Genomic DNA, 11,149 nt, shown 5'->3' with positions numbered 1-11,149 from the left:
TCAATGTATTGAAAATGTATATATACTTTTTCAATACATTGAGGAGATAAATGCAATAAATCCGACTTTCAATTATTTGTTTGAAAAATTTGTTGATTAAAAACTAAAAAAGTTACAACTTAGGCTAGTGCGTATGTTAAAATTCGAAAATACAGTAAGCCCTTGCCTATTTTAAGGGCCGCGAAAGGTAAAAATTTGCGGATTTTAAGACTTGAGGGAACACCGCTTATACCGCGAATGTTTTTGTTGACGTAAGGCGTGACAAATATAACATTTCGTGGAAGATTGAGATTTGAAGCATGACGTGACGGTCATGCTAGGGTAGGTGGAAATCTCAGGAAGTTTAGCATATTTGACACATCTTGACATTTGACATGGGACTCGATACTGCTTTTTGGAGAAAATATTCTAAACGTAAAAAAAAAAGTTATTGAACGAATGGAACATGACTGAAAATATAAATTCTACATCACTTGATGAATATTACTATTCGTACATTTATGACTTACTTTTACGTTTAGAACATTTTTTCTAAAAATTCGTATGCTTTCTCATGACGACATGCTAAAATATTTAATTCAAACTAACAAGGGTTTTCCGCTCTTCGGGCCTCTTTTTAATTGATCATCCACTGGGCGAGATCGTACAGGGACCGTGGTGGGAGGTGCATCTTGATTTAGGCTAGAATTGACTGTAAATTGTTTTGCCTTATAAAATACTTCACCTAATGAATATTGTAAGAGTAACACATTAGTTCTACTTTTTCCTCTTTTTGAAGCCCGATGTCCTATTTTGCACGGCGGTCTTTGATTCAAATCAAACTAAAAGGGCTCGCAAGCCTCGTTTTTCTTGTGAAAATGTATCTGAGCGTTAAATATCTTTGGTCATCCGAAACACATTAAAATTCGACAAAAACTGTGAAAAATTACAGTTTTTGCAGTTTTGAAAAATATTTCTTTATTTCAGAGCATTCCACTTCAAATGCGTCCGAAGAAAAATGTAAGTCTCTAAAATTTCCCGTCAAACAAAAAAGAATTTTTCATCTCATCTAGTTTAGGAGATGCAATTTTCGGAGGTTATAATTTTCTAAATGATTGGTCAAAAAATAATTTAGTTTTAGTTTTTCTGAAACAACATTTTTCCTGTGCAGCACTGTCGAAAAAAATATTCTGGATATGGGTGAAAGCAGATTTAATTTCTAGAAAAACTTATAAAAAATAAAATGTTAAATCTCCCGTACGCCCGAAGTTATATCGTGTTGAAAAATATAATTTTTTATGAAAGTTCGTTAGGAAGTATGATTGCTTTAGATATCGCGTTACCATCACAATTTGCGTTAGAAGTTGTTTTTATAGTAATAAAAGTACTTCAAAGGAAAACAAATATGAAAAGCTTTAATGATGCATAAAATATATGTATATCTATATAAATGGAGGGCATACATTTTCAAAATAAAACTCATTTTTATGAATATATGTCAGAAATTATTCAAGTTTTTAAAATTTATATGTTATTTAATGTACTTTTATTGTTATAGGCACAACCTTAGACGCAAATTGCAGCAAAAATTCAGTATTTAAAAATTTTACTTTTTAAGGAACTTTCGTAAAAATGGGGATTTTTTTTAGATTTCCTTTTCATTAAGCCTGCTATAACTTCCTTATATTTTTATATACAATGCACAGGAAATATGCTATTTCATAAAAACTAAAATAATTTTTTTTGGATAATTATACTTCAGATTCAGTTGAATCGAATTTAAAGTGGCATGTTATGAAGTGAGAAAATATTTAAAAAACTGATAAAAATTACAATTTTTCACACTTTTTAAAAAAAATTTTAAAGGGTCCCTAATATCCAAAGATATTTAATATTTAGATCATTTTTTCGATGACATCGAATATAAATAAATTGAAAACTTAAGTTTTTTCAACAATCCCTCGAACGATCATTTTTTTCTTTTGGTTTTGAAATAATCATAAGGCATCACTATTGTAAATTTAGAAGAAAAACAAGAGGTGCAAGACAAGTTCAGCTCTGGTCACTTTACTAAAAGGTAATCCTTATACCCATAATAAAGACCATTTTATTTTCTGCTTCTCCTTTTCTTTCGAAAATATTTAAAGACAACCATGATATAAAAAAGAGTGAGGAAACTATTTTTTCTCCCAACGAAATAAATTCCAAACTGTTGGCTATTTTTTATGCGCTTTATAAAAAAAAGTAATTAAAAATATTTTCTCATTCCTAACTATTATAAAAACTTATTTATTTTCTGCTCCTTTCTTTCATTTAGAAAATATTTAAAGACACCGATATAATAAAAAAGACTGAGGAAAATATCCACTCCCCCAACGAAACTATTTCCACAAGTTGGTTTATTTTTCTTGTACCCTATATGAACAAAGTAATTCAGAATGCTTCCTCATTCCCAACTATAATAAAGACTATGTTTATTTTCTGCTTCTCTTTTTTCTTTCAAAAATATTTAAATACAACGATAATATAAAATATAGTGAGAAAATTATTTTCTTTTCCAACGAAACAGTTTTCGCCCCATTGTTTATTTTTCATGAACTCTATCAAAAATAAATTCACAATATTACCTTATTCCTAAATGTAATAAAGACCATGTTTATTTTCTTCTCTCTTTTGACTCTTTTCTATCGAATATATTTTAAGACAACGATAATATAAAAAAGAATGAGGAAACTATTTTCTCTCTCAACGAAACAATTTCCACCCCTTCGACTATTTTTCATGCACCCTATCTCACCCTCTTCTTTTTGTGTGGGCAAGAGCACACACGTGCCCTTAATCGAAGTAATGTGCGAGTATTTTGGTGGGTTTTGTCATCCTCTACTTTTCCCGAGCTTGATGCTTGCGCCTCTTGTTATGGGGGTGGGCGTCGCGGGCGTCACGACGCCAGGCGTCGCTGACGTCGAGCCGGCGGCTACGGAGGGGGCACTAGTTTCTGTCGTGAAACACCACTGCTGGTGCCCAACAGCCCAGAGTACGATATTATACCACCCGATTCAAGTCGAGCCTAGCCCGTGTTAAATAGGGCCAAAAAGCATTTTTTTTACTCCTTCTCCGAATCGGCGACACAAACTTCCGGTTCCGGAAGATTCTCCAAGCGAGTCCAGCGCTTATCGTCATCCCCTGCGCCGAAGGGGTGGCGCTCTCGAATAATATCGAAAGCCGAAAGCTGAACTCAGTGCATTCGAGGGCGATAGTTCCTAGCCGCGAATTGATCCTACTTTTGCCTTGTGGTTGTCGACGTCGCCGGAGTTTCAAAAAGGAACAGGGATTATCTCACCCAGAAAGAAAAGGAGAAAATTCCTGTGAAATGTCCAATTTCGATCCCTCCTGGGCTCAGTGCGTGTGAGAGGCAACGAGAACGCGATAAAAGAATATAAATAAGCAAACGCACCCAGATATCTATTTATAAGTTTATAGTGAGCATATAGGCGAGGAATTAGTGCAAGAAGAGGAAGCGGCCAGGCGCGAGACTTGTTGGCGTGTGAAAAAAATCGGAAGTGCAAGCTCCAAAGGCCGAAAAAAATCCTGAAAAAAGACTTCCGGCGATTTCGAAATTTCCGACACCCTAGCTCATTCAGTTCCACACCACCTTCGGCCTCGTCGTGACAGTGAGTGCGAAACAGGTGCAATACGAACGGATATGACGAGCGGATCCGCCCGGTTCACGTGATATTAGAATTCTTCGCTGTCTTTAAGATGTGGTGAGTTGAAAGTTCAACGTCTTCTGCAATTTTATATGACTCCTTTTAAATTTCCTTTCCACATGGAAAAATAAGATCTCGAAATTTTACATGACGTCTAAGACTTTAGGACAGACTACCACTTTCTTAAAATTTTGCATAACTATTAAAACGTTCTCAAAAATGTTTCACGTTCATTGAAATTAAAAAATTTTAACTCTTAAGAGGTGAAATTTTTTTCATTTGTAATAATAAAAATTTAGCTTCAAATTAAAGCACTCAACGTAGAAGTCTTTTCTAATAAAAAGTTTTTAAATTGAAACTTAAACAATTTTTGATTCCGAAACTTTGTACGAAAACGCTCAATAATTTACATGCATAATAATAATTTTTATTTTGCGGTTTTATAATTTGAAAGGGTCAAAGTTTCCTAGTGAAAAATAGAAATCAACGCGGTCATTCTTTAGTTCTAAATTGAATCAATCAATATTTTTGTAAATGTTCAAAATTATATCATTATAATTTTAGGCTATAAATATAAAAAACTGAACGTTTTTCATTTATTTTTAACAAAACGTTTTTGTTTATAATTAAGAATTGAACATTTTCACTTAAAAATGATCAATTTTCTAAATAGAACAATACAAATTCTAAATCTCTATTTATGATAAGCTGTTGAGAATTTTATTATTCGCGAATTTTAAATTGTCGGAATTTTTTAAATTTCGAATATTTTCTATTTCAAATATTTTCTTGTTTGTGAATTTTTTAGTGTCTGTAATTTTATTTTTCGGGATTTTTCAGTCGTTCCTGCAAATTTATCTCTGTTGGCAGAAATTCCATACGTTTTGGTTAAAAATGAAACTACTTGGTTGAAAATTATTCTATTTGGGTAAAAAATTCCAATACTTGGTTGAAAGTTTAGTTACTTTGTTAAAAATTCATTTTTTGTTGTTGAAGATTTATCATTTTAGTTGAAAATTTATATCTTTGGTTGAAAAATTAGTTGTTGGTATTGGAAATTCGTTTCTTTCTTGGTTCTAGTTATTCAACAAAATAAATTATTTATTTTACAAATACTCAATAAAATAGTCGAAGTTTAAATTTTGAACCAAAAAAGGTTTATTCTCTACTAGGCGCGATTCCAGAGAAGTATCCAGGGGAGGCGGACTGCTTAACATTTGGTGTTTACACACACACACACACACACACGCGCACGTACGCACGCACGCGCGAGCGCGCGCCATTTCGCTACCATTGTAGATCCGCGCCTGTTTTCTACGAAAAGAGTTAAATTTTCATCAAAAGAGCCGAGTTTTTAAGTTAAAAAGTCGAATGGTTTCAAAAACCTTTAATTTTTAATACCGAAAATATGAATTTCTACCAAAAGCGAAGAATTTTCAACAAGAAAGTTGATTTTTCAACCTAAAAAGTTAAGTATTTTAGAAAAATGTGTCTTTCGATCTCTAAACATAAATTTTCAACAAAAAAGTTGATTTTTAACCAAGAAAGACCAATTATTACCAACTAGATAGCTGAATTTGGAATAAGAAAATAATTAATTTTCAACCATAAAGTTGGATTTAAAAATCAGATAGTTGCACTTCTTAGAAAAACACACGAAGATTCAATAAAAAAGTTGAATTTTCGGTAAAAAAATATGACTTTCTAACCAAATATTTCTTGTTATTTATTTTTAATGTGTCCCTATAAAGTTTAAATACCTCCCGTTTTATGTATATTCATTATTTATTCTCTAATATAAAAGATCTACTTCATAATTCCCAAACTTTAATTGTGTAGGAGCATACGCGTGTTTTGAGCATATGAGCGAGTAAGTTGAATTTCCTATAAAATAATTCAATTTTTAGCCAAGTAATAAAATGTTAGGCCAAAAAACATGTATTTCTTGAAAATAGGGGAAAAAGAGGAAGTCTTTAATAAAGGGGAAAAGAGGATTATAGGGAAAAGTGTTTGAAATCTGATATTCAATAGCATTTTTTACCATAGATTGCTATTTCATACATAGATTGAAATTAAATTTTCCTTAGATAAAATCTAAAATGAGATGGATTAAAGTGACTAAAGAGATTTTTGCCTTTAAAAAGTGACTATAGTGAATTTGTCTTAAAAATGTGTCTGAAAAGTGACTTGAAAACAAAAGTATGGAAGCCTTCAAATCTTATTTGCACCTATCGATTTTTAATGATTTTATCCCAAGGAGTTAAAGTTTGAAAATAGTTTATATTCATATGGGAAAAGCTCACGTTGCATTATTGTTGAATTATTTCTTCAATTATTTCCCAGAGGTTGAAATGAAAACCCTGGAAAATAGAGTAATTAAAGTAGTTTTATTTAATGGCAGTACCTCACTGAAAAAAATGGTTGGGACAACTAACAAAGTAGTAGGCCCATCTATTTTAGTTTGTAATATATGCTGCTGCTGTTAAAGTGGTTGAGGCTACTACTTTTAGTCGCAAGATTGGTGGTAGTTGTCCTTACTACTTTATTTGTTCTCGCTACAATTTTCGATGGTAGGTACTAGTTTCAGGTAGTTGTGTTTACTACTTTAAACAGTAAACGTTACTACTGTAGTTCCCAGTGTGCACAACATTTGGCGACGTCTTTACGACATCGTTACGACATCCTATTTCCATGTCGTTTCGGTGTCTTTGCGATATCGTAGACATCGTCAGATCATACGACTTATTTACGATATCGTAGACACCTTAACGACATGGACATAAGATGTCGTAACTATGTCGTAAAGACGTCGCCAAACTTTGTGCCCACTGGGTTATTAAGTCTTACTATTAAATTAGTTATTTTACAAATAAATTAGTTGATCTTACTACTTAAAGTAGTAATCCTTATTATTATATAATCTTTTATAATATTACTATTCAATCTTATATTTTCTTACTATTCATATAATTATATTCATCTCGCTGGCAAGCTGAATTGTCACGATGATGTATTTATAGAAATTAGGGTACCTTTTCACGGAGGCCTGTTTTGAAGTGTTCGTTGAATTTATTTGACACATCGAGTTCGCATTTATAGGTTATCAATCAATCAAATTTGCCATAAAACAACAAAGTAACTAGAAATAAATCCTATGAAAAATATTAATTCCACGATTATTTCAAAACAGGCCTCCATGAACAGGTGCCCTAAGTGCAGGCCGTAGCGTAGAGGACGCCCTAAGGATCTATAGCTCTATACGACGCTCTTCAATATTTTCCACGTGTTTACACATTATACGTAAAGGTTCAGGTTAAAATGGCGATCATCGAAAACATGACAAAACATTTCGATGCGAATGTTGGCAGCACTGCTCAGAATTCAGTTCTGCCAATATCGCCAAGGGGCGAAACTTGTAACCTTTACTACTTTTATTTATTGGAAAATAAATTGCTGGTAAATGTAACTGATTTATTTGTTGTGACTACAATTACTATCCTCACTAATATAACCTTCATAGGAGGACTAACGGCGACTTGCTACCGTAGAAAACTGATTAGTTACTGTTACCATCGAAGTAGTTGTCGTAGCTTGTACCAACTCTAGTAATAAGGAGCTTCTTGTCGCAACTAACCATTTTTTTCAGTTCTATTTCGAAAGGGTTGCCATTACAAATTAAAAATTCTGACGAAGCATAGCAATTTGCATTTGAGATCTTGCATTGAGTTTCGAAAATTTACATCAATCTTTGAAATAATTAATCCTTCTCTAAAAAATAGGAGTGTCACGAAAATCTCCAAATCATTGTTGCGCCTTTTTCCTCAATGCCGATATGTAATTTGAAAAACTCAAAAGGACAGAATGTTGCCAAGTTGACACACATAATTAAGAATTTCAAATTCAGTTTAAAGGTAGTGCGAAAGAATGTCACATTTGTGAACATAATTAAACTGACGAATATGTAAGATTTATGATGTGAAGTTTGGTTATTTAACCAAAGTCAAACATATTCAGCAGAATTAAAATTTGTATTTAAGTTGAGCAAAAGTAACTTTATTTTCAAATATCATTGTATTATTTAAATTTAAATAATTTTGTTTCAAAAACACAAATTATTCAAAAAGATCAATTTTAGACAAAAAAGAATTAATTTTCAACTAAAAAAAAGTAAATTTTCAATAAAATAGTTAAATTAGCCACCAAGAAGATTAATATTCCAGCACAAGAGACAAAATTTCAACAATCTGCAGAAATTTTCAACTAAATAGCTGAATTTTCAACTGAGGAAGATAAATGTTGAACCAAACATGGAATAATTAAATTTTTTAGTGAAACAATTGATTTACAACAAATTTGTTCACAGAAAATAGTTAAATTTTGAACAAAGAAAGGGTTTTCAACTAAAATAATGAATTATCGACAAAAAAATGAATGAAATAGTTCCACTTTCAACTGAGTAGTTGAACTTTGAACCTAAAAAGCTTTTTCCGCTAATGAATCAAACTTTGAAGTAAAATTGGTCTTATTCTGGGATCAAAGTATAATAAGAAGCTCAATTAAAAAAAAACTAGCAAAAATTAACCATTTGTGGTAAGTTTTTATTTTGAAAATTATTATTTAAATGTAAATAATGCAATGAAAATATGGAAAGTGTTTATTTTTCATTTACTGTAAAAATACTAATTTAACTGCTAATGATAATTAAAAATTACTTTATTGTGCTCGTTTCAAATACAAATTGAAGCACTGTTGCATATATCTGTCTTGATTAAATAAAATGTTGCATTATGGATCTTGAATTTTTCTCAGTTGCATCATACACATAAATGTTACATTTATCTTGATTTTGAACTTTAAAAATATAATTTTGATATAAAAATAATATCATTTAATACATCCATGTGAAAAATGTGCCCAGAATTTAAATAGTCGAATTTAATTCTACTTTGATGAAGAGTTTATCTGGAAATATCTTGGAAATGTATTGTGTATGTTTTTTAAATGTTAAACAAATTAAAAGTACCGTGTCGAGTAACTCCACAGGCGGTGAGACACATTTTGCTAATTTGAAAAATAATCTGCAAGTTTTAAAGAATTGTAAATGAATACAACAAAATTGTGCCATTCATATTAAATTTACTAGAATTTTCTCGCCATAATAAAGAAACTTCTATAAATCACATACAACTTTTTCAAACATGTAAGATTTTCTGTAAAATATATAAGAAAATGTTGGAAAATGAACAGTGTTCTTTTCTATAGGAAGGGTAATTAGTGTGCGCATAACGCGCATACTATTCTAGTAATAAAAAAGGTAATAATAGTTTTCTCATTTTATTTTTTAAATTGTAAATTTGAAAATAGTTTTTTTTTCTATTTCGAAAGAAGCGACGTGTAAACTAAGAAGAGTGCGCGACAAGTGAATATTTTTAGAAATTGTTTTTCGAGGATCGACATTGTAGCACTATTTTGCTTATTTCGGACCGGCTGACACAACTGATGTAGATACCTATGTATAGTTCAGAACGAAGTCCATTCAACCTTGAAAAGGCTAGATGACGTGATACGACAAGTGGAGCGCAATTTCTATTTCATTTGGTTTTACGCTCCAATTTTTTAAAGTTCTCGCTCTACAGGGAAATGATCTTCGAAAAGGACATATTTTTCCAATCTTATCGAGAATCCTACCAAGAAGATTAATTCTCTACTAAAAAAATTGATTTTTAACAAACTACATGACTTTTCAACAAAATTGTTTAATTTTTAACCAAAGAAATGACTTTTTAAATCGAATGACAAATATTTAACCAAAAAAATGAAACTTTAAGCAAGAACGTTTATTTTTTGCTAGAAAAGACGAATTTTAAACAAAATCCATGTATTTTCAAACAAATATAGGAATTTTCGTTCAAAATCATTTTTTTTAAAACTGAAAGTTGAACTATTTTATTGGGAATTAAACTGTTTGGTTGAAAATAAACTTTTTGTTAAAAATTAATATTTTTGTTTCAAACTTCAACTTTTTTGTAGAAAATTCGTCGCTTTCGCCTGAAAATTCAACTATTCAGTGGAAAATGAATCTTCTTTGTTGAAAATTTAACATTATTGATGACACTTTCATTCTGCTTTGACTAAAATATCTGTCTTAGTTAATTTTCAACTCTTGTTGAAAATGCGTCATTTTTATTTGGAAATTAATTACTTTTGGTAGCAATTCAATCTATTTTTGTTATAAATACACATTTTTTAAAATGAAAATGCATCTTTTTGGTTCAATTTAACTTCTCTTCATTTAAAATTAAAATCTTTTCTTGGTAGAATAAACGAAAAAATTTACTCAACAATATTACTTAAGGTGGAGGGGGGGAGTGGATTTCATAAACGAAAGACGCCCGTACAAAGTGGTGCAACAAAAATAATTTAGTTAACAGTTTTGAATAATAAATATAAAAATCGATAAAGAATTGTCAGCTATAAACTGTTTTACAACAAATTTAAAAGTTTCGCCCCACTATGATCCACCATAGCCGACTCTTCCCTACCTCATTTGATTTTTTTGTATTTTAAACTTTTAATTTCATATGCATATTACTTTAAACGTATCACTTTACAAGAAAAATCAATACCCTTCATTATAGAATGAGATATTGTTGAAGAATAGGCAATGAATTTTTGTATTTTTCTTATTTCTAAAAATTCTTGTAATAATAAACAGTTTTGGATTTTAATAGCCTTATTTTGCGAGTATAATTGTTTATAAAATTTGAATTAGTTGTACCGTCAGATCGCTTGATTTTGGATATGAGGGGTGAATTCCGAGATTCCTAAATTGATCCAGAATCTAGAACTAGTTAAGGCTTTATCTGTTCTAGATTCTGGTTAAACCTCAGTATAAATGTAGGAATGTTTAAATTGACCCCACATGTCCGAAATTACCCCGTTTGACTATAAATGATAAAAATTAAGTGGGAAATTTTCCTTGTAAATTTGAAGGTCGCTCTACATATGAAGTACACTTACTTAAAAATGTAATGAGAAAGTTAGACTACTTTCACATACTCGTGAAGAAAATACAAGTTGAGCATCCAATTATTGTGTCAATATGTGTACTGATAATATTTCTGTTACTGAAGGTGGAAGTAATTAAAAAAATATATCACATTTTCTGATAATCCAAATTATTTTTTATTTTCTTCTTTTTAATTGAGACGCATATATTGCATTAAACACTTTTGTTTTTGTACAATGGAATTCAATAAACAAATTTTTTTTCGTTTTCATTCGTAAAATTTATCGAACTTATAAATATGTCACGTAAATTTTGAAACTAGGTCAAGTTTAGCACCAAAGAATGTTAACTTAGAGAGTCGGGTTCCACACATTTTTCAAAAAATTTACATGAATCTGTAAAAGCAGGTCCCATTCAAAAAACACGTGATACATTTTTTAGGAACGTCTCACCC

The 11,149-nt window shown here is 30.7% G+C and overlaps 1 protein-coding gene across 1 annotated transcript in view; it reads left to right on the top strand.

Annotated features, from left to right (window-relative positions):
• The first annotated feature begins 3,032 nt into the window (after window positions 1–3,032).
• The window catches only part of LOC117170649 (muscle calcium channel subunit alpha-1-like), a 107,188-nt gene continuing 99,071 nt past the window's right edge, over window positions 3,033–11,149 (top strand). Inside the window, exon 1 of the mRNA XM_033357561.1 lies at window positions 3,033–3,743. The gene's annotated coding sequence lies outside the window, so the exon portion shown is untranslated. The remainder of the gene's footprint in view (window positions 3,744–11,149) is intronic.

The sequence above is a fragment of the Belonocnema kinseyi genome, chromosome 4, assembly GCF_010883055.1.
Source record: "Belonocnema kinseyi isolate 2016_QV_RU_SX_M_011 chromosome 4, B_treatae_v1, whole genome shotgun sequence".
Classification (NCBI taxonomy): Eukaryota; Metazoa; Arthropoda; class Insecta; order Hymenoptera; family Cynipidae; genus Belonocnema; species Belonocnema kinseyi.
The sequence above is the reverse complement of the archived record's forward strand: the minus strand, read 5'-3'. Positions and strand labels throughout refer to the sequence as shown.